This window comes from Castor canadensis, chromosome 2, assembly GCF_047511655.1.
Source record: "Castor canadensis chromosome 2, mCasCan1.hap1v2, whole genome shotgun sequence".
In the NCBI taxonomy this organism is placed as follows: domain Eukaryota; kingdom Metazoa; phylum Chordata; class Mammalia; order Rodentia; family Castoridae; genus Castor; species Castor canadensis.
Genome location: NC_133387.1, coordinates 37,953,080 through 37,976,264, shown reverse-complemented (window position 1 = coordinate 37,976,264; position 23,185 = coordinate 37,953,080). Strand labels below are relative to the sequence as shown.

The following is a 23,185-nucleotide window of genomic DNA, read 5'->3' as shown; positions in this document are numbered from 1 at the left end:
TCACAAGATCTCCTTGGGGGCTTTGAGGACCATCTTCTGCCTGTTTCAGTTTCTTTTGAATATCAAGGGAGGACTGGGAAATAAAATGGGAGTTGAGAATAAGCATCCCTGCCCTTGAGGAAGGGTCAAGTTTAGTATAGTGGGTTAGGGTTTCTGTCAGGCATCCCAAAAAGTCAGCGGGGTTTTCAGTTGGATGCTGGATAACTTCTCTAAGCTTATCAAAATTAACTGCCCTGTGGGAAGCAGATTGTAGCCCCACAAGGAGGCAGGTGAGCATATAATTTTGGGCAGCCAGCATGGAGGGATCTTGATAGCCCCAATGTGGGTCCTCACGTGGCACTGCTGGAGATCCCACCGGGAGAGTGAGATCAGTGCAATGTACATCATCAGCGTGTACCTGGGCCACCAGCCAAACTCTTTCCTTTTCATCCAAATTTAGGATAAAGGAAAGGATGACATAAATGTCATGCCAGGTCATGTCATATGCTTGGGTTAGATATTCGAATTCTTTAATGTAGGAAGCTGCGTCATTAGAGAAGGAGCAAAGCTTTTTTTCTATCTGTGAGAGATCAGTCATAGAAAAGGGCACATGGACCCTGATAATACCATCAGCTCCTGCCACCTCCCAGAGGGGGTACAGATGGGCTGACCGGGTTTGGGAGGAGGTGTGGGAGTGTGTATGAGATGCTGGAGGAGAAGAGAAAGGGCGTAGGAGGGGTTGGGGAAGTTGTAGATTCAGGGGAGCTGATGGTGCAGGGTCAATAGTGACCACCATGGAAGGGGAATACAGTGGTAGGGGTTTAAATGAGCTGGCGGGGGATGAGGGAGGTAGTGGGTCAGAGCAGTGAGAGAATGGGGTAGAAAACGTCAGGGTAGATGGTTGGCGAGAAGAGGAGCTGGGAGGTAGGTGGACTGAGTCAGTGAGGTTACAAGTAAGGGAGGAATCTTTTAAAGGGTGATCAGTGGGAAGGAGAAACAGACTTTGAGGGTGGTTTGTCACGGGTGAGAAGAATTTGGAAGATGTGGCAAGATTTAATAAGGGAGGGTCGAGATTGAAGATAGAAAAAAGCTTGGACATATGGGAGCTCGGATCATTTGCCAATGAGGTGGCAGAAGTTGTCCAAGTCAGTAAGGGTGTGGAAGTCAAAAGTGTGGTTTTCATGCCATTGGGACTGATCATCTAATTTGTATTGAGGCCAAATGGTATTATAGTAAAAGATTAATCACTTGGGTTTAATATCCTGTTGGAGACCGAGGTCCCCAAGTGAGTGGAGAAGACATCCCAAGGGAGTAGAGCTATCAAATTTAGAGCATGTAGTTCTCATGGTGAAGTTGGAAGAAAAGAAAGAGAGAGAGAGAGAGAATAAGAGAGAGATAGAGTGTGAGAATAAGAGAGAGATAGAGTGTGAGAATAAGAGAAAGAGAGAGTGTGTGAGAATGAGAGAAAGAGAGAGGGAGAGTGGGAAAGTGTGAGAGAGGTAGGTGCCTCGGTGAGTTTACTCATCAGGCCAATGTAGAGCTAGGTCAAGATCTAGCCTCCTTTATGTGACTCAGGCAAGGAAAGCAGAATTGTCCAGTTGCCATTTGGTCAAAGTAAGCTGGAGGGGACTGTCGAGCCCTCACTCTAGGCAGAGAAAAGGAAGACAGAGAGGGAGAGCAAGAGAGAGAGAGAGAGAGAGAGAGACAGAGAGAGAGACAGAGAGAGAGTGAGAATAAGAGAAAGAGAGAGGGAGAGAGAGAGGGAGAAGTGTCACCAGCGTGGATTCCCTGAGGTAGGTGTCCCTGGCCTGGGTCACCACCCATAGAGAAAGCCCAACCTGTTAGCCAGGCTCCCTGTGCTAAGTGGTGGGTGCCCCAGCAAGCATAGGAGGTGTACCTGATGTAGCACTATGATTTCTGAGAGAAACTAGAACAGGCAGCCCTGAGAAGGTGACACTTATCAAGTCCCAGGAGAGGGGAAAATTAGGTGGAGTCTGGTAGAAGAGAGGCTAGTGATGGATGGGAGAGCCCGGAAGCCAACAGGGTCCGAGATGTGGAGTCCTTAAACAGGTGGGGTCAATTCAGCAGTCTGGGTCCAGGAGAGGGCAGGACACAAAAGCCAAGGGACTAGCCCAGGGCAGGGGTGTCCTGTTAACCTCTCCCTGGTTTCAGCACCAGATGTAAGGAACTGCCAAACAGAGATGGCACCACGTGTTGAAATAAAGATTTACTGGGGCACAGATTGCCAGGTTGACTCTCTTGGGTTCAGAGTGCAGCAGCCTGGGTAGATTGGGTTGTGGACTTTATAGGAGGGACCATCCATCAAAGGCGGGAGGGTATCTATTTCAGAGAACAGCCATGTAGTTGGGCCCTGATGGTCAGTGATCACCAGATAGATAGAACGTGTTGACATGTACCTCAAGTTGAAAAACAGGAACTTGTTGAGGTTTTCAAGCAGGGGAATTTTACAAGCAGTTATATTACTTCAGGGGGCTTGGTTAAAGATAGCATAGCCTTGGGACTTTCTGCCCACCCTATGGATGCCAGAGACCTAACACTTAACTGTTATTATATTGTTGTCTGTTTCTCTCTTCAGATCTATTAGAATTTGTGTTTTATGTTTAAGTGTTCCAATGTTGGATGCATATATATTTACAATTGTTATATCTTCTTGATGAATTATCCCTTCATCATTATGAAGGAAATGATGGTCTTTATCATATTTTATTTTTTGACTTTATTTTTTCTCATCTACTTATAGCTACCCCTCATTTCTTTTGCTACTTGCATGGAATTTTTTTCTGATTTTCCACTTTCAGTGTATATGTTTCTTTAAACATGAAGCAAATCTTCTGTGAGAATATAGTTGAGTCCTGTTCTGTTATCCATTCAGCCTGTGTATGTCTTTTGATTGCAGAATTTAATGCATTTACATCAAAGGTAATTATTGATAAGTAAGGACTTACTATTGGCATTATGTTAAATTTTTATTATACATCTTCTCCTTTCTACCTCTCTTTCTATCTTTCTGTGTGATTATTTGATTTTTTTCTAGAGGTATGCTTTGTCTTCATGCTTTTTATATTTTATACATTAGATTTTTGCTTTATGATTACTATAAAACTTACATGCCCATCTTGTACTTATATCAGGCTATTTTAAGCTGATAATAACTTACATTTGATTGTATAAAAACATTTTTACTTTGTCTTCTAAATTATTATAGTCATTTTTTTGCACTGAAATAGAAAACATAGATGTTCTAATTCCTAGCAACTCATTTCTAGCTGGTACTAATACATCATGAGGTAAGCATCAGTGTAAAAAAATGGCTATCATAATTTCAAGAATATATATGTAAAAAGATGTAATTGGTGGCATAGAAAACACAAAATGCTGAACAGGCAAACAATAATGTGCCATAGTTCTTCAATAATCTGAGCCTAACTGGTCCACTTGTTAAAATGGTTTACCCACACAGTTACATATGACCTCTAGTTTTCTTCATAGTTTGAGAAAATATTTTTTAAAATTGGAACCTATTACTTTTTTGCCTTAATTATCCAAAATTTACAGTAAAAAACCTAACAAATGACTCATGCTATAGGTTTAATTCTCAAAGTAGAAAGACAGTTACCAATTGCAATAATAAATGGATTTCTAAGATTTCTTAATAAATATGTAGCCTCGGTGCTAATATTTATTTGATCATCATAAGTGGACTAGAAAGCAGAAGTGAAGAACATTGGATACAGAGTGAAAGCGGTAAGTCTAGAAGCATAACCCTACCACTTAGGAGTTTGTCTTTGGAAAATTTATCGAACAAAACAGATTATTTTCCTCATCTATAAAAACTGGAACTGCAATACTGAATCAGACCTAGGTTGGAAGGATTACACAAGATATTGCATGTCAGGTAAGTAATATATTACACATAGTGAGATCACATTGCATTAGCATTAATGTTAACATTATAGTTAATAAATAAGGGACTATAACAGTTTAAAATTGATCTCCAAATTTAGTCATTTATTGTAATTAAGCAGAATATAAATTATTTGTCATGCAACTCCAGAAATTTCTTCTAACATTTTTTCTTAGTTCGTGTCTGCTGCCAATTAATTATCTTAGTTTTACTTTCTTTGAAAATAAATTTATATTTCACTTTCAGTCTGGCAGGATAATTTTGCTGGATATAGAGATATGGTGGTCACAGATTTGACTTTCATTATTTTAGTGATGTTTTCAACTGCTTTCCATCCCTGTAGTTTCTAAGTCAGCTAAAATTAAAATTATTGTTCCCTTATAAATAGAGTATCAGTTTGCTTTTAACGCTTTTAAGATTTTTCCTTTTTATGTTTCAACAGTTTAATATGTCTTTAGGAGTTGTCTTTGTATTTTTCCTAAATGGATTTGCAAAGATTCTTGAGTATCAACGTTACTGTTTTCAACAAATTGCAAAATTTTCACTCATTATTTCTTAATATTTTTCCCATTCACTCTTTCATCTCCAACATTCAATATTCAAGCATTTGAGAATTAGTTTCCTCATTGATTTCTCTTCAGAATAGTTCATGCTTTTACCTAGTCGTTGAGAGCATTTACATACTGTAAGCTGATTATTTTGAAATTTTTTTCACATAATTCATAGATATTCAGTTCTTTAGTTTGCTGCTTTGGTCATGCTTTCTTGTTTCTTTGTATACCGTCTTAGTTTTTTTTCTGGGATCTTTGTATTTAAGAAAACAACCAGCTCTGCCAGTCTTTATGGACTGGCTTTTTATAGGAAATGGCCTTCGCTCATCAACCATCCAGAGATTCTAGGGCCTTCTCAAACCTTTTATGGGAATTTATTCTCTTTGGGCCAGTATTTATAACTTCCCAGTTAGGATGGTTTTGTCAATTTTTGTTGTTGGCTTATTTGATTTCAGGAGCTTTTACTCTCCAAATCCCTCTGGTGTCTATCTTGTGATACTGCCACAGGTATCTGAAAAAAGAAAAAAGCTTTTGGTTTGTTTATGGGGGTTTCAGAATTGGTTTATCTCCTCTATTTTTCTTCTTTCTACTTTATTCTCCTCTTTATGGTGGCTTCTAAGGATTTAAAAATTCTCTATTCATTCTTCCATAGAAAGTCCATCAATCATATTCACCTTCTTGACTTCCTTCTTTTACACTACCCCTCTCATATGTGACCTCCACTTAGTGTGACTTGTTTTTCATAATATTGCTATTTTTGTTTTAGATCTTTATTCCACATACAAGAGAAAACATGCAGCTTTTGGCCTTCTGAACCTGATTAACTTCACTTAAGATGATGTTCTCCAGTTCCATCCATTTACCTTCAAAAGACAAAATTTCATTCTGCTTTGTGGCTAAGTAACATTCTATATATAAATACCACATTTTCTTAATCCATTCATCAGTAGTGGGACATCTTGGCTGTTTCCATAGCTTAGCTATTGTGAATAATGCTGCAATAAGCATGGGTATGCAGGTGCCTTTATTGTAACCTGATTTACATTCCTTGGGGTATATCCCATGGAATGGAATTGCTAGGTCATATGTCAGTTCTGTTTTTAGTTTTTTGAGAAAACTCCATGTTGTTTTCCATAGCAGTTGTACTCATACATGTTTTCATAGCAGTGCTTGAGGGTTCCATTTTCTCCATACCCTCACCAATATTTGTTGTTGTGTTCTTGATGGTAGCTATTCTAACAGGAGTGAGGTAGAATCTTAAAATGGTTTTGATTTTTATTTCCTTTTATGGCCAGGGATGTTGAGCATATCTTCATTTTGTTTTTAACCATTTGGACTTCTTCCCTTGAAATAGCTCTGTTCAGTTCACTTGGGTCATTGTTTTTGGGGAAGTTTAGTTTTTTAAGCTCCCTGTATATTCTGGTTATTAATCCCTCATCAGTTTTATAGCTCACAAAGATTCTCTCCCTTTCTGTGGGCAGCCTCTTCAATTTAGTGACCATTTCTTTTGTTGTAAAGAACTTTTAAAATTTCATGTAATCCCATTTGTCAATCCTTTCTCTTAGTTGCTGAGCATTTGAGTTCTATTTAGGATGTCATTTCCTATGCCTATTAATTCCAGTGTATTCCCTGCTCTCTCCTATACTAGCTTCAAAGTTTTAGGTCTTTTATTCAGGTCCTTAATCTACTTTCAGTTGATATTTGTACAAGGTGAGAGACATGAATCTAGTTTCAGTTTTCTACATGCAGATACCCAGTTTTCCCAGCAACATTTGTTGAAGAGACTTTCTTTTCTCCATGATATGTTTTTGGCACATTTGTCAAAAATCAGGTGGATGTAGCTGTGTGGATTCATATCCAGGTCCTCTATTCTGTTCCATTGGTCTTCATATTGGTTTCTGTGCCAGTACCATGCTGTTTTTATTGCTATGGCTCTGTAGTGTAGTTGGAAGTTGGGTATTGTGATACCTCTAGCATTGCTCTTTTTGTTCAGTATTGCCTTGGCTATTCATGGTCTTTTGTCCTTCCAGATGAAGTTTCAGGTTGATTTTTCAATCTCTGTGATGAATGTCACAGGAATTAATGGAGATTGTATTGAACATGTAGATTGCTTTTGGTAATATAACGATTTTCACAATATTGATTCTACCAATCCATGAGCTTGTGGTATCTTTCCATCTTCTGTAGTCTTCTTTAAATTTTTTCTTCAGTGGTTTATAGTTTTTCTTGTAGAGGTCTTTCTTATCCTTTGCTAAATTTATTTCTAGGTATTATATACTGTTTGAGGCTATTGTAAATGGAATTATTTTTATCTTTCTTTTTGTCTGTTCATTTTTGGTATATAGAAAGGCTACTAATTTTTGTAAATTGATTTTGTAACCTGCTATTTTGCTGAAGCTATTTATGGTGTCCAGGAGTTTTTTGGTGAAGTTTTTTGGGTTTTTACATATAAGATCTTGTCATCTGAAAATAGGGATAGTTTGACTACTTTCTTTCCAGTTCACATTCCTCTTATTTCTTCTTCTTATCTTATTGCTCTGGCTAAGAATTCTAAAACTATGTTGATTAAGAGTGGAAAGAATGGACACCCTGTCTTGTTCCTGACTTTAGAGGAAATGGTTTCAGTTTTCCCCCATTTAGTATGATGTTGGCAATAGGCTTGTCGTATATAGCCTTTGTTACATTGAAGTACATTCTTTTTATTCCTTATTTCATCATATCTTTTACATGAAAGGATGTTGAATTTTGTTGATGGCTTTTTTCTGTGTCTATTGAGATGATCATGTGGTTCTTGTCTTTGCTTTTGTTAATAAGCTGTATTACATTTAATGGGTTGCATATGTTGAACTATCCCTGCATCCCTGGAATGAAACCAACTTGATTATTGTGTATGATCTTTTTGGTATGCTGTTGAATTCAGTTTGCCAATATTTTATTGCAGATTGTTGCATCTATGTACATTAAAGAATCAAGCTTTAAAAATTTTAATCTTGAAAAAAACTTTATTTATAGAATTTTGCAAATAGTATTCCTGTATACTCTTTTTTTAAAAAAAAAATACAAGCACAAGTTCACTTTATTTATTTTTCATTAGTTTAAATTCTTGAGGGCTACAATGTTACAGAAATCCTGTGTCTGATGGCCTTAGCAGGAAGGTTGCTTTGAAATTTGGCCCCAATCATGCCACTGTTTCCATGGACACGAGTGACCTTTCCCCATATTACTCTAGTTTTGTTGGTGTTGCTTTTGCTTTGTACGCATAAGCATATCTCTTGCCCAAGTAGAATTTGGATTCATCACAGACATAAACACCTTCAATTTTATGAAAAGCTGTGTGCTTCCTTTGGTTCCAGAGACCCCACTTATAGCCACCAAAACTGCCCCTGAACCCTCACCTTCCAGACATATTTGCATTTAGAAGTCCTGTTCTTAGAAGGGCTCTGCAGCCTTTCTGTATACTCTTTACTGGGCGTCATATAATGTTAGCATTTTATAAGTATTGTACACTTGTCAATGGTATTGATTCAATATCATTAACTACATTTAAAACTTTATTCAGATTTTGCCAGTTTCCCATCCAGTTGTTTTGCTGCTCCAAGATCTCATCCAGGACTACACTGTACATTTGATCACCATTCCCTTTGTCTCCTCCAATGTGTGACAATTTCCTAGTCACTCATTGTTTTTCATGACCTTGACACTCTTTTGAAGTGTTTGCCAGGTATTTTAAAGAGTGTTGTACAATTTGAATTGAGCTGATATTTTCTGATTAATCTGTAGCTACAGACTTTGAGGACATTCATTACAGAAGTAGAGTGAAGATCAGAAAACTCTAAGTTTGTCAGGAAATCCATCAGAGAAGTAATTATCAATCACATATTAACATTCACATGGTTCCATCTGGATTTCTAGACCAGAAATAAATAGGAAAAACTGAAGTGCCAAATGAGTAATTATGTATAAATCTTAGGTTGTATGAAGAATGTTTTTAATATTGGAAGACTAGCACAGGAATTTGGGGAACCTACAGTAGATCTTAAATTCCCACATACTGACAGATTCCTCCTTTCATCGTGACCAGTATTTAGCCTCAAAAGAAATTAAAGCACTGTTTATTAAATATGTGAATATTTATGTCTTAAATTTTTCACCATCTGTGGGACTACCTAAATGATTCTAGATAACCTTATTTGATGTGTTTAAAATGCAAACATTAATGTTGCTAATGAAATGTGGGATCCCTGTACTTATGTATTAAAGCTTCACAGATCCTAAATCTGCTATTCAAAACTACCTCCTACCCACGTCTAGTTTATATCTCCAGAATTGAATCAATTACTCTGCAATTCCCTTGATTATATAAAATTTTGTTTACCTAAATGTTTTGCTGTCCCAGAACATTTCTGATAAACAGTCTTATGTAGTCTGATGTCCACACCCTGTACCTCGAGTTACATGCATTATGAATCAGAGTAATCTCCAGCACACCTGTCTTCTGCCACTACCTGACTGTGATATGCAGTCAGCATCCATTGGAAATGCAAATAACTATATTGTGAAAGATGTGATGTGCACATAGTCTTTTATTTGTCAGAAGTTCTTTCATTCATGAATATAGAGGGATTTTATGTGGAGTCATATATTTTCTAAGTTGAAAACCATATGACATTGGAATCCCTTAAAAAAAAACCAACTCTATATTTGATCAACTGTATGAAAACCCTTGATCTGTATTATCCTTCTCTCAGCCATAAAGAAGGAGTACTTGTTTATTTGCTTGGTTGTGATAATGACATTATTTTATTATTGTCCCTACAACTAAGGGACGGTTGATCAGTTACCAAGTCAGTCGATTGTGTTATAACTAGGAAAAATTTGAACATCCTCACCTCATCAAAAAATATATAGGGATTTTAATTAGTGAAAGAACAAGATCTGAGTAGCTGATATGCCAAGTCTGAACTTCAAAGAGATACCACAGTCAATACAATGCTCAGAGGAGATTGCTCTTTCATTATTTACAGCACTAGAGAGTTAAAACAAGGGATTCATAATGGTCTAGGGAGTTTTAACCAAGTTCTTCTTCAGTAACTGAGAATAGATTATAGAAATGTGCAGACTTTCCTACAAATATTATTTTTCAAGATTCTTCTCTTTGCACATTTCTGTAACAAAGGAAACTAGTCCACTTTGCTCATTAAAGACAATAAGGTGTATTTCCTAACAAGAGGAATAAAATAAGTATTCAATTCCTAAGTCATGAAGGAGTTTTATTTTTCAATATTTATGCATTTAAACTTATTAGAAAATGAATTACTTATAAACTAACAAGTAACATTGTAATCTTCAAATTGAAATATGTAGACTTTATGAAATAAAACATGGTCATTCACCAATTCAGACAACAGAAAATATTCACTGATTTCTGTACCAGTTATTATGTATATAATATTATATGTACATAATATAAAAGACAAAACATTACTAATTTATGTTGGGGTTTAGTTTTTGCAGTGGTGGGGACTGGGCTGGGCAAACCCATAATCTGTGTGGCAGATTGTCAAGAGAAGCAAACTAGAAACCCCTACATAGTGGCTGACGCTGCAGTCTAGGGGAAACTTCTTCAGTCTGCTGTCAGGACTTTCAGCTGATGGGATCAGGTCCACTCAGATTATCCAAGACAATCTCTTTTATATAAAGTTCTTTGATTGTAGATGTTACTCTCATCTATAAAATACCTTCATAGCATCACCTAAAGTAGTGTTTGATTGTGTAACCATGTACTATAGCCTCACTAAGTTGACACATACAAGTGATCATCAGCACTAGATCTATTAAAATGAACAGATATGGTCTGTGATCTGAAGAGACTCAGATTTTATTACAAGTTAAACATATTTGCCTTCTTACATTTCTGTAAGGGTTGGGACATAGATTAATACAATAACTCAAATTTGGATTATTTAAATGAAACATAAGGAGATATGATGTGAAAAATCCATTTTGCCTACTCCTGGCATAAGAATCAGTTAAGGTTAAAGAAAAATGCACTAAACAAGGAATTAAGATTGCTTGGCCTGACTCCCCTGTATGCCATTAACTCGCTGTAGGATCCTGAGTATCCACTTAACCTCTCTGACCCTCAATTTATCTGTTAAAACAAAGACAGTTTAACAATCAAGACTCTCCAACAGCCACCTCAAATTCATTCTGCGTCCAGGTAGAAAATATAAACAAGTGACAGAAAGTGCATGTATGCAAATAGAAAATATTAAAACTATTGTTCCAAACAAATCACACTGGGAAATCAAGTCACCAGTTTTCTATAGCTGCATGTTCCCTGAAATTCTTCAATTCTATCTTATAAAATATGCATATTTAAATGTATGCCTGCATTTACAAGCAAAGGGAAAAAAAAATCCACACCAAATTTATTGCCCAGGTGAGTAGTCAGAATTGAGGAGCAAAGCAGTTCTTTTGTGTCTTGTTATAATAAACAGGTATTATTTTTATAATAAAAAAGCATAATGAAGTGAAAAATAAAAGATTACCTCATTGAACAGTCTTTATGAAAGTTGAATTCTGTGAAGATACAATTTTAAAATGATAGTTTGTTATATTTGTTAAACAGTATACATCATCATGAACACATGTGTTAATGACCTAAAGCCTTTTTCCAGAAATTATGTCAAGATATTGTAACAAAGGAAATCATAGTTGCTTTTCCTAGGTGCACAGTTGAGGTTGAATCGATGTTTCTATGTGAAGGGAGGCACAGCCTGAGCCTTTTGCTGACCTGCATGTGTGAGGAAAAGCCACTCTGAAACAAGAGACTCACTGCTTATTAAGCACAGATAGCTCAGAGTCCTCAAGCAGCTACAAATCTCACCTATGATCTTTATTGAAATTAAATTTTTGTGGTCTCTTCTCATACAATCCTTTTCCCAAAACCAATTTGCATAATTTGGTGTAATTTGAAATGATTGACATGGGTTGCTAATTGTTAGGGTAGAAACTAGACCCTTAAAGTAGCTGAGTCTCAAAGGCAAAGGTTAGAATCCAGTAACTGGTAGTGTGGGTCGAATTGATATTAGTTTAATAACCTGTAAACTATGAAGGAAAATGTAATTGTCCTACATTACAAGGGTAGTCCTTCCACTGCACAGTTTATTCAAATGTATAATCTAAATAATTGAGTACCTCTGCATACAATAGAGCATTTCTTCAAATGCAAACACCATTTAATAGATATTTAAATCCAAACAGTTGGATAAAAGATGCCAGAACATAATTGGTTTGCATTTGATCATTTCATTGATGCCAATTTACTTAAAGAGTAAGTCTAGATGAGCTAGGAGTTATTGTCATAGAATATTCAGTTTGACAGAGAGTTGTTAAAGGATTCAATAGTATTCTTCCAATGTCCACACACAAAAGCTTGAGTAGAAATGAGGTCTTGACCAAATGGTTAGCTTTGTCTTTGCTTAGGTTGCCCTATGAATATTTGGAAAAAAATAAATCTGTCTTCTTGGTATTTAAGATAAGCTTCAGGATTTCTAGTTTTCATAGTAGACATAGACCTCCTACATTCTTTTGAATAAATGAAGAACATCAATGAGAAATTAAATGAAAAATAATCATTGATGACTCTTTAAAATATATCTAACTTCAATACTTAGTTAAATTTCAGTATTCTATAAAGTACTAAATGGATAACAGTGTGAATGGAATTATCTCCATTTTATAACAAAAAAAGTAGATTCAAGGACATGGAGTAGTCCCAAGCTATACAGGTAATAAATGGTGAAACCACAACCAAATGCACGTATCTTTGTCAAGAAGTTCTCATTCTTTCCAAAGCTGTGCTACCAGTTCTTGCTCCCCAACATTATTTTATTTTTTTAAAATTGTTTTTAACTGATACCCAAAACACAAAAATTGTACATATATCTTATGTACAGCTAACATTATTCAACCCTTATTTTTGTTTTAAATTTCTTTGTTTGCTTAGTAATATTTAACGAACATTTCTTCATAATCTTAAAGGTTTCACAATGTCTTTTCAGTAAACATATAGTATTTCCTTATTCTACTTTGACATGCCAGGTTTAGCTAATCTTTTATTATGAGATTTTTTTATTTCTGATTATTATGTTTGTACATAATTATATTCTTCAGAAGATTATCTATAGGTGGAAGTTTAGATTCAAATTTGAATGAATATTTTTAAGATGTTGTATTTACATTATCAAATTGTCTTCCAAAAAGATTGTATAAATTCCTGCTCTCAACAAGTAGATAAAAATTTCCCAAACTCTTATTTAAAGAGAGTCATATTTTACTGTTCAATCTAATTGAGGACCTGTTTGTCTGGCTTGCTGAAGCATTTACAGATCAGAGGGCATAAAGACAGGTCTGTCAAGGAAGACTACAGAAAGTGGAAAGATCTCCTATGCTCATGGATTGGTAGAATCAACACAGTAAAATTGCTATACTACCAAAAGCAATCTACATGTTTAATGTAATTCCCATCAAAATCCCAATGACATTCATCACAGAGATTGAAAAACCTACCCTAAAATTCATTTAGAAACACAAGAAACCGTGACTAGCCAAGGAAATACTCACCAAAAAGAGCAATGCTGGAGGTATCACAATACCTAACTTCAAACTATATTACAAAGCAATAGCAATAAAAATAGCATGGTACTGGCACAAAAACAGACATGAAGACCAGTGGAACAGAATAGAGGACCCAGATATGAATCAACAAAACTACGCCAACCTTATTTTTGACAAAGGCACCAAAAACATATGATGGAGAAAAGACAGCCTCTTCAACAAATGTTACTGGGAAAAGTGGTTATCTACCTGCAAAAAACTGAAACTAGATTCATGATTATCACCCTCTACTAGTATCAACTCAAAGTGGATCAAGGACCTTAATATCAGACCCGAAACTCTGAAGTTAGTATATGAAAGAGAAGGTAATACTCTGGAAGTAATAGGTATAGACAAAGACTTCCTCAATAGAATCTCAGCAGCCCAGAAACTAAGAGAAAGGATGGACAAATGGGACCTCATAAAATTAAAAACTTCTGCACAACAAAAAAAATGGTCTCTAAACTGAAGAGACTACCCCCAGAGTGGGAGAAAATATTTGCTAGCTATACATCAGATAAAGGACTGATGACCAGAATATACAGGGAGCTCAAAAAACTAAACTCTCCCAAAATCAATGAACCAATAAAGAAATAGGCAACTGAACTAAACAGAACATTTTTCAAAAGAAATTCAAATGGCCAAAAAATACATGAAAAAATGCTCACTATCTCTAGCCATAAAGGAAATGCAAATCAAAACCACAATAAGATTCCACCTCATCCCTGTTAGAATAGCCATCATCAGCAACACCACCAACAACAGGTGTTAGCAATGATGTGGGGAAAAAGGAACCCTTGTACACTGCTGGTGGGAATGCAAACTGGTGCAACCACTCTGGAAAACAATATGGAGGCTTCTTAAAAATCTGAACATAGATCTGCCATATGATCCAGCAATCCCACTCCTGGGGATATACCCAAAGGAATGCAACTCAGGTTACTCCAGAGGCACCTGCACACCTATGTTTATTGCAGCGCTATTCACAATAGCCAAGTTATGGAAACAACCAAGATGCCCCACTACTGACAAATGTATTAAGAAAATGTGATGTTTATACACAATGGAATTTTACTCAGCCATGAAGAAGAATGAAATCTGATCATTCACAAATAAATGGATGGAACTGGAGGACATCATCCTGAACCAGGCTCAGAAGACCAAAAATCATATGTCCTCCCTCATAGGCGGACTTTAGATCTAGGCCAAAGGCAATAATGTTGTTGAACTTGGGTCACACGCTAAGGGGAGAGTACATAGGGAGGAATGGGGCTAGGTAGGAAACCCAAAATTTGAAAGTGTCTGATGTCCCCACTGCAGAGGAGCTAATACAGTAACTTTAAAACAACAGAGGTCCATTTGGGAAGGTGACCAGGAAGTAATGAAGAGGTCAGGTGGAGATGAATCAATTCGGGTTGTATTACACTTGTGCATGGAAGCAATGCTAGGAATCTCTCTGTATAGCTATCCTTATCTCAACTAGCAAAAATGTTATGTCTTTCTTATTATTGCTTTTGTCTTCTCTTCAACAAAATTGGAGGAAAAGGCAGAATAGGTTCTGCCTGGAAGTGAGGGGAGTGGGGGGATAGGGAGGGGGCAGGGGGGAGAAATGACCCAAACAATATATACACATATGAATAAAGACAAAAGAAGACAAGGACTGAAAATTGATGAAAGATTTACTTATAGAAGTTACCACCCATTTGATTTTAAAGACGGCCACCCCCAAAAGACCAAAAATCGTATGTTCTCCCTCATATGTGGACATTAGATCAAGGGCAAACACAACAATGGGATTGGACTTTGAGCACATGATAAAAGCGAGAGCACACAAGGGAGGGGCGAGGATAGGTAAGACACCTAAAAAATTAGCTAGCATTTGTTGCCCTTAACGCAGAGAAACTAAAGCAGATACCTTAAAAGCAACTGAGGCCAATAGGAAAAGGGGACCAGGAACTAGAGAAAAGGTGAGATCAAAAAGAATTAACCTAGAAGGTAACACCCACACACAGGAAATCAATGTGAGTCAATGCCCTGTATAGCTATCCTTATCTCCACCAGCAAAAACCCTTGTTCCTTCCTATTATTGCTTATACTCTCTCTACAACAAAATTAGAAATAAGGGCAAAATAGTTTCTGCTGGGTATTGAGGGGGTGGAGGGGAGAAGGAGGGGGCGGAGTGGGTGGTAAGGGAGGGGGTGGGGGCAGGGGGGAGAAATGACCCAAGCCTTGTATGCACATATGAATAATAAAAGAAAAAAAAAAAGATGGCCACCTGCCTTTCTGATACACAAAGAATAAATACATTTATAAGCCCAATTTCAGTATCTTTTCCCAATTACATCACTGTGTCTACCTGAGAAATAAGAAGTCCACGCAATTGCTTCTTTCCCTTATCACTATGTGATGTTTTAGGTGTTGTGTAAGCTTAGGGAATATGGGTGCATGCTTGTGAACATTTAAGTCTACAATAACCTTTAGGGATGATGATAACATATTGTGACAAAATGAGTGAAACTTTTCCAATTTTAAACTTTTGCCTTTTGAATGACCCAAAGTTGTGTTAATCAAATCTATAACCTTTATTGGTACACTGATAGCTGACCATTTTCTAAGCTGACATTTTGTATCTCCTCAAGGAATTTCAAGTATAACAATAACAAAACGAATAATTTCTTTTCCAGCTTTGTGTCTGAAGTTGCTTGTGAGAAATTCGTAGGGCTTTTTTGGTGAAAATGTTCCAGGGGTTTTATTACCATTAATCTTTTTGAGGGTGTGTATAATTCATCTCACCAGCCATCAAAATTCCCAGAGGGTAAATTACTCTAGAGATCTCGGTGCCCTCACACGGTATCAAATTGACCTGCTCCTTGTTTGCCATTTTTGTGTACTACATTGCTTATTTAACAAGAAACAGAATGATTGTAATTCTGAGAAGGTCCTTTGATAGTAGTTTTGACACTCTGCCTGAATAATGACCCTCATTATGGTTCCGGTGACAGGCTCTGGAAGTCCTGATTTATGAATATATCACAGGTTCAGCATTTGAGCTCCCCCTACTCACTTCCTTCTGATATAGACCCAGATATGGACAGAGTCCTTTGAAATATAGAGAGGCTGAGATAATTGCATGATTATGACCATTCAAATCATCTTTTAACAAAGCTCCGCCATTTAATTTTGATTGTCTCTGAGGTTATTAGGAACCTCTGACAACATGTTTATTAAAAGAATGTGTCTCAGAGTAGCTGCACCAGTGATAAAGGTGGAAGTTGTTTTTACTTTTCTGTTCTAAAGACTCAGCTAAATTTCTATTGCAAATACTCATTAATGGTTGATGTGATAATAGACTTAGAAGCAAGATTAGCTAAGAGCAAAAAGTCTGTGTCCTTGATAAAACAAATTACAAAACACTCTGTAAACACTTTTTTTGTGCAGAATGTTGTTGATTTATTGTTTCCTCTATAGTGATTATTTAAATAAATGTAGCTAATGTAGTTCATTTGCCAAACTGTATAATTTTGTTCTTTGTGAAAGGGTTATATGTAAAAGCCTCAAGGAATCGCATCCCCATTAAATCTTTTTACAAGTGCAATAAATAAATAAAGAGACATGGTTTAATTTTGCCAGTTAGAAGATATTTAAATAGCAGCGGTGATAAACTGATTTCTTTTTTCTACTGTTTGAAAAAGCCATGTAAATGCACTTTTGCTTGTTAATAGTGCATTTACTGTTTTATGGAGAGTGTAAGAAAGGTTTTTCAAACATCTGCCTTCCTAAACCTTGAACTTTTTTGAAAATGTTGCTAATTTCATGCTTTTCCACATGAATTAAAAAAAAAAATTCAGCACCTGTAAAATATTAAAAGGAATTTTTTTATATTTTTCAGGAAAAAAAGACATGAAACATGGTACTACTCAACATAAAAAACAAATTCATGATTGTTTTCCTTCAAATCTTTTACTTGCCAGGAAAAAAGGAAACAGTCTCTTTATGGTTTCATTAGTAGTGGGGGAAAGCTTGAGGTGGTCTTAGGTATTCTCAGCTGATTCCTTTCAAGAATATCACCAGCAGATGACCCTTGAGATTAAAAATACATAGTTACTAAGGGCAGTGGTTAGAAGTTAATTTTAAATGAAGTCTGGTAATGACCTGGAGTAAATTTAATAAGGGACTTCCATTTCTTAGCAAAAGCAATCACTTAAAACATAATAATAAGATAATTCTGAAATCTTTAAACAAAGTGATCAGATTGAATTCCTTTTAGTGAGCTGAGAATTTTCAAAAGCCTTTTTATATCTGCAAAGCCTTTCTTCTTAATTCATTAACATATTTTTAGAAAGTCTCTTTCTGAAGGGGAAAATGTTTGCCACCTCTGCAGTGTAGGTGTCATTAATGAAATGTATCTTTGAGAAACTTCCATCACCTATTCCATGCATATATTTTGTAAAAATTCTGAAGGTGATACTTCCTTCTTTTGCTTTCCTGTTTAAATGGGCCTCCTACAGAAGTATACTGTGCTTGTACAAAAGTAGTTTAGAGTATAACAAAACCTTCTGGACCTTAATAACTATACATGACTGATCTGTCCTCTCCAGCAAGGTTAACTGTTTCTCCCAAGGAGTTAAGTGGTATATAAACTATTGTTCACACCATTTGTGCTAATGGTACAGAATGACCTCAGATACCATAGTGGCCATACAAGGTACCTACACAATGCATTTATCAGCAAAAGGAAAAAGACCACAGGGGCAGAGCTGACTTTAAGTGTATTAGGACTCTATAAGGATAAATGCCTAACCTCACTCCACAGCAAAAAGTAATTACAGTGCCATTGTTTCTATAGTGTTCATATTTTTTATCGTTCTTTAGAAATATGTGCTATTTAGTTCCTGAGTTGACATCTGTACTGTATTATATTTTATACAAAGCACCCAAAGTGTAGAGCAATCAAATAACTGTAAGATCATTTTGCTTTTGCAGGAAATCAACAACAGATATAAAAAATAGATAAAGGAATAGTTTAAATTCAGTAGTTAATTTTTATATTTAAATTAACTAATTAGCAGTAATCTGAACAGCCAAATTTTACAGCTTTATTCTTTCAAAAATTGCATGCTCCATTTAAAGTGTATCATTCTCTCTTACATACTGACAGATTTCTATTTATATGTATTTTTATACCGTATCAATTTTCTATTCTGTGTGCCTCTCTACCTACTCTTAAATGTTATCTTATTCTATATGTGCCTTTATGCTTGTGTTGTTAAGACAGAAGTACTAGGACATTTGTTTACACACTCATACTCACCACACCATTAAGAAATTAAAACAAATTTACTGTCCCCTTCTGTGAAGACCACTGAAGAGCACATAAGTGGGAAAATATGTAATGAAAGTCAGTACTGAGTAAAACAAGTGCACACATTTGTTTGTACAGAACAGAAATGACATTTAATTTCATAGTCACAAACTATTCATATTCATCAGAAGAATATGAAAGTTAGCTCCTTAAATTCATCAGACCAATGTCTTTCCCTCAAAGAAATGAAATGCACCCTGCCCCCTTTAGTCTTTCGTTCTCTATATGAGGAAATAGAATTCACTACCACTAGAAGAAAGTGGAACACAATTTTTCTATTCTAGCTGCTCTTCAGGATCCTTAGAAACTTTCATTGTGTTTAATACATAACAACCTTATCTAAATTTGGAATTTTCTAACAGCAAAATATATACTTTATATTGCACATGAAACACTGTTATTTTGCTAAAACCTAATACTCCAGTAAATGTGAAATATTAAAAAACAAAGGTGTACCATACAAATGTCATCATGAGGACATTTGGAAGAGCAAATCACAGAGCTGAGCTGCATCTTGGTGGGTTATTTTAATAATATTAATTGTCATTATGAAAGGGGGACATTTTGATAGGGAAGAAGCAGGAAATCTATGAAAGGAAGCATAGTGTTCTTGAAAGAGGTTTAGGTAAATTTTAAGTTTTGTATTATTTGGAGAAAATTTTGCTTGTGTTTCTGTTTCTGATAGTTATAAAGGCCTTGATAGTTTGCAGTCACTTACATGATTTAGATAATGACTGCTAAACTATGATGAACTCCAGCACTCGCTTTCTACAAAATAAGCCTTCACCAGGTTCCTTAAAGACTCATAGCCTCTCTTTTACTTAATACAATTAAATTCATTCCAGCATTTTATTATGTGTTTTGGTGTTTTCTGTATATCAGTACTGTGCTAAACCATGAACAAAGACGTGTAAGTGGTTGTGTGTGTGTATGTGTATGTGTGTGTGTAGAGATACACGCATACTAGTTTCTACTTTCAGGAAGCTCATAGTCGGAAGAGAGAACAGATTTGCTAAGAAATAATTATTGTATGATATGGAAATTGGTAATACAATTTGCATAATAAGGTCTAGAAATGGCATTAAGAAATGTGCAGATAAATTCTGTTTTTCTGTAAATTCTATACAATAATAGTGTTCAGAAACATTGCCATGGAAAAGTAACCATAGTTAGTCATCTGGGTTTAAAAGACTGAATAGGAGTTTGCCACATCACCATATAACGTGAGGAAGGCATTTCAGAAAGAGAGAGAGCAAAACCCACAAGGGTGCAGTAATGTGAATCAGCATGCTCAATTTGGGGATCTGCAGATAGGTTAGAATATGTGGAATAAAACTGCAAAGGGTAGAAGGTGAAAAAAATTGGCTAAGAGTAAATGCTAGGACTATATTATGAGGAGTACTTACACTTTATCCTGTAATTTAAAACTGTAAGGAATGGCATGTACAGATGTATGTTTTTAAGAATGAAAGGGTAGAATGAAATAAAGAAGGAAAAGATTAGAGGCAGAGAAACCAGAGAGGAGAACAATTGCGGGATCAGGAAGGAAATGACAAAGGCCTGAGCTGGTCCCAGGGAACAGAGATTAAAAAGGTAAAGGGAGAATGAAAACAGTGTAACTTCAAGTCCATGAGACTGCCATTCTTCTATTGTATTTGTCCTACTCCTATTATTTTTTTTCAAAATGTGCATCTGACTTTGAGGAGACCCAGTTGAAGCATATGAAGACCAGCATGGTATGATCAGGCCTGTGTCTTCGCAGAGTCAATGAGAATGCACTGCAGGAAATTAAGTGGGTCCTTCAATGCCTCCTATTAGTTTCTTCTTTGCAGCTAACATTTCACCCATGGCCTACTGTGCATGGCTGTACACTTTCAGCTACACATTCTTCTGTTCTTGAAAGTTTACCTCTCTCTTTACTGTTTGCCATTCTTCTTATTCTCGGAGTCTTACTTCAAGCACTATCTTGTCAGTAGAGCCCCCTGCCATATGTTTAGGGGGCTGCTGTTCTTTCCTGTGCTTCCCTTTACCAGAAGAGAAGAGGAAACACACTGTGTTGCAATTGCCCTGATGTAGCTAAAGAGATATATAATCTATGTGTAATTGAATTAGATTACTAGATGACTGCAATGAGTGATTGAAGCAAAGTAACCACAGACTTAGGTCCAAAGATAAATTGCTGACCATGTTTATTCTTCAATGTGATTTTGTGTGTGTGTGTGTGTGTCCATGTGTGCATGGTACTGGGGTTTGAACTCAGAGCCTTCCAATTGCTAGGCAGATACTCTACCACCTGAGTCATACCAGCCCTTTGTGTGCTGGTTATTTTTAAGACAGGATCTCACTTGATGCCTGGGCAGGCTGAGACCACAGTCCTCCTGTTTGTGCTTCCCACACACTTGAGGATGACAGACATGCACCACCACTCCCAGTTATTGGTTGAGATGGGTTCTCTCAAACTTTTTCTCCAGGCTGGCCTCAAACCATGATCATTTGATCTCACCTCTGTAGCTAGGCCTTCCGACTTGAGCCACCATGCCTGGCCTTCAGTGTGAACTTTTGTTATGTCCTGAACTCTAACTTCTTTATCTTTAACTCCATAGTGTTTAAAGATAGACCTTGCAAAATTCATCTCAAGACAAAACTGACTAATTTGTGGATTGAAACAGAGAGAATATGCTAATGCCACTAAGGAATATTCTGGGAGAGAAGCAGGATGGTTGGTCTGTTAAGGTAATTGGGAAGGAAAATGATGGATAGGAGAAGTTATAGTGAGTTTTGCTGGAACAAGGAATGTTGGGTACACAGTGATTGAATAATTATCTCGAAATCACAGTGGTGGCCATGACAATGACAGTTCTCCTCTCTAAACTCATGAGACCAGAAGACCAGAAGATATAATACAATGGAGATAAGTTGTAAGGATTATGGTGATTTCTCCAGGAAACCATGTTTCTGATTATAAAGAAACCAAAAACTTTACAGAATATTTTGATAATATGAAAGATATTTTGAACATTAGAATATAATTTACTGTAGTCAGAGGAAAGTTTCTGGCAAAGTGAATGCAAGTGACATATAAATCTTACAGAAATAGGTTGAAAATAGTTAAAAATGGAAATATAAAGCTATATAATCAACCTAAGTTGTGCTAAGTATGGTATTGAGGAAAAGGAGAAAAGAGATTGGGAGCTAGTCGATGGGTCTTGTGTTTGATCACAGAAATCAGAAATTCTATAATTTAAAAAATGTACAGAAGTAACCAAGTCTCAGTTTTTGTACTGATATTATGGCTGATAAGACATTATAGCACTGATACTGTGCTTTGATTATAGGTCCCAGAGTTCTCTGAGGTGGGGAATAGATAAGACAGGATATACAGGGAATGAAATGAAAGAAAGTACTTTGAGTTTCTCTCTCTCTCTCTCTCTCTCTCTCTCTCTCTCTCTGTCTCTGACACAGACAGTTTCTTACTATGTTCTCAAATTTGTAAGCCTCCAAGCTCAGCCTCCTGAGTAGCTGGGATTAAAAGGATGCACCACTGTGCCTGGCACTTTACTGAATTATAGAAAGACTTTTAAAGTTATAAGAATTAACATAGTTACAAAATTTGTGTAGAAATTTAGTTGATTAAATAATTTATCTATATTTTAATTGAAACAAATTTTAAAGTGGAAATAAAATTTGAGTTTTGACCTCTGTAATTACATCTTATGTTTCCAGATCCTAGGTAATTTTTTTTTTCTGAATTCTCTATCAATTTCCGGACAATTTACAACCATCTTCTAGCATCTTCTCCTCTTACCAATGCCATTGATGGCTCAGTGACTCATCACTTCACATTCTCATCTTTCATTTAAGTTAAAAGAAAATTAACCTTTATTCCTAAGAATAGGCTTAGTTGCCAGAAACCATGAGCTAAACAAAGAATTTATTTTCTCCTATCAGGAAGCGGGTTAGCTGCTCCTGCTATTATCTGGACCTTGGATAACTGCTCTGTAACCCTTAGTGCTAACTTTGCTGGTGGCAGTGGACCTGCCCCTAGGGCTGCTGTAGGGTCAGCCAGCTGATGGCCTGTCTTTTTCTCCCAGGTGTCATTGATGAAGAATAATCCTCAACCCAGTATGACTAAAGAGCCAGAGCCCCATTGCTGCATTTTTCTACTTTGTCTCTGGAACCACCCCCCCCACATCAACTGTGTTAGAATAAATCCCACAATGATCATTTTAATGGGGGAGGGGGGATCTTTTGAATGCATCTTTCCTTTTTCCTTAACAATAGAATATAAATGTATTTTTTAAAAGATTCCTTAGAAATGCTGTAGATTGCACAATGCAGTACATTGTTTCTCTATTCTTTCTTGCTATAACTTTTTCCCCTGTACACATTATTGTTATTGACAGCAGTTCTAAAGCTTTTTAAATAAAAAGAAATTAAACACTGAATCAATAAAGATTAGCTATTTTCTCCAGATTACTAGCTTATCATTCTCGTAATTACAATAATGGTTGCTGATGGAAATTCTATTTATGTGAATCATTTTATTCTTGTTATTTACTATTATTAATGTTACCATTATTATCTTCTTACCCTTCAGTTCACAAGATGTATCTTCTCAGTGAATTTTAATTCCAGTATCTTGCTATTATACTGTACATAATCCTATCAAAGACTGTCCTTCATGCAACATTTTCAGTGATATATTAT

The 23,185-nt window shown here is 36.1% G+C and overlaps 1 long non-coding RNA gene and 1 pseudogene across 1 annotated transcript in view; one reads left to right on the top strand and one right to left on the bottom strand.

The window, feature by feature from the left end:
• LOC141417281 (uncharacterized) overlaps positions 1–23,185 on the top strand; it is a 68,165-nt gene that overhangs the window by 1,102 nt on the left and 43,878 nt on the right. The gene's annotated exons all lie outside the window — the stretch shown is intronic.
• LOC109677143 (large ribosomal subunit protein eL33 pseudogene) lies at positions 7,551–7,861 on the bottom strand (annotated as a pseudogene).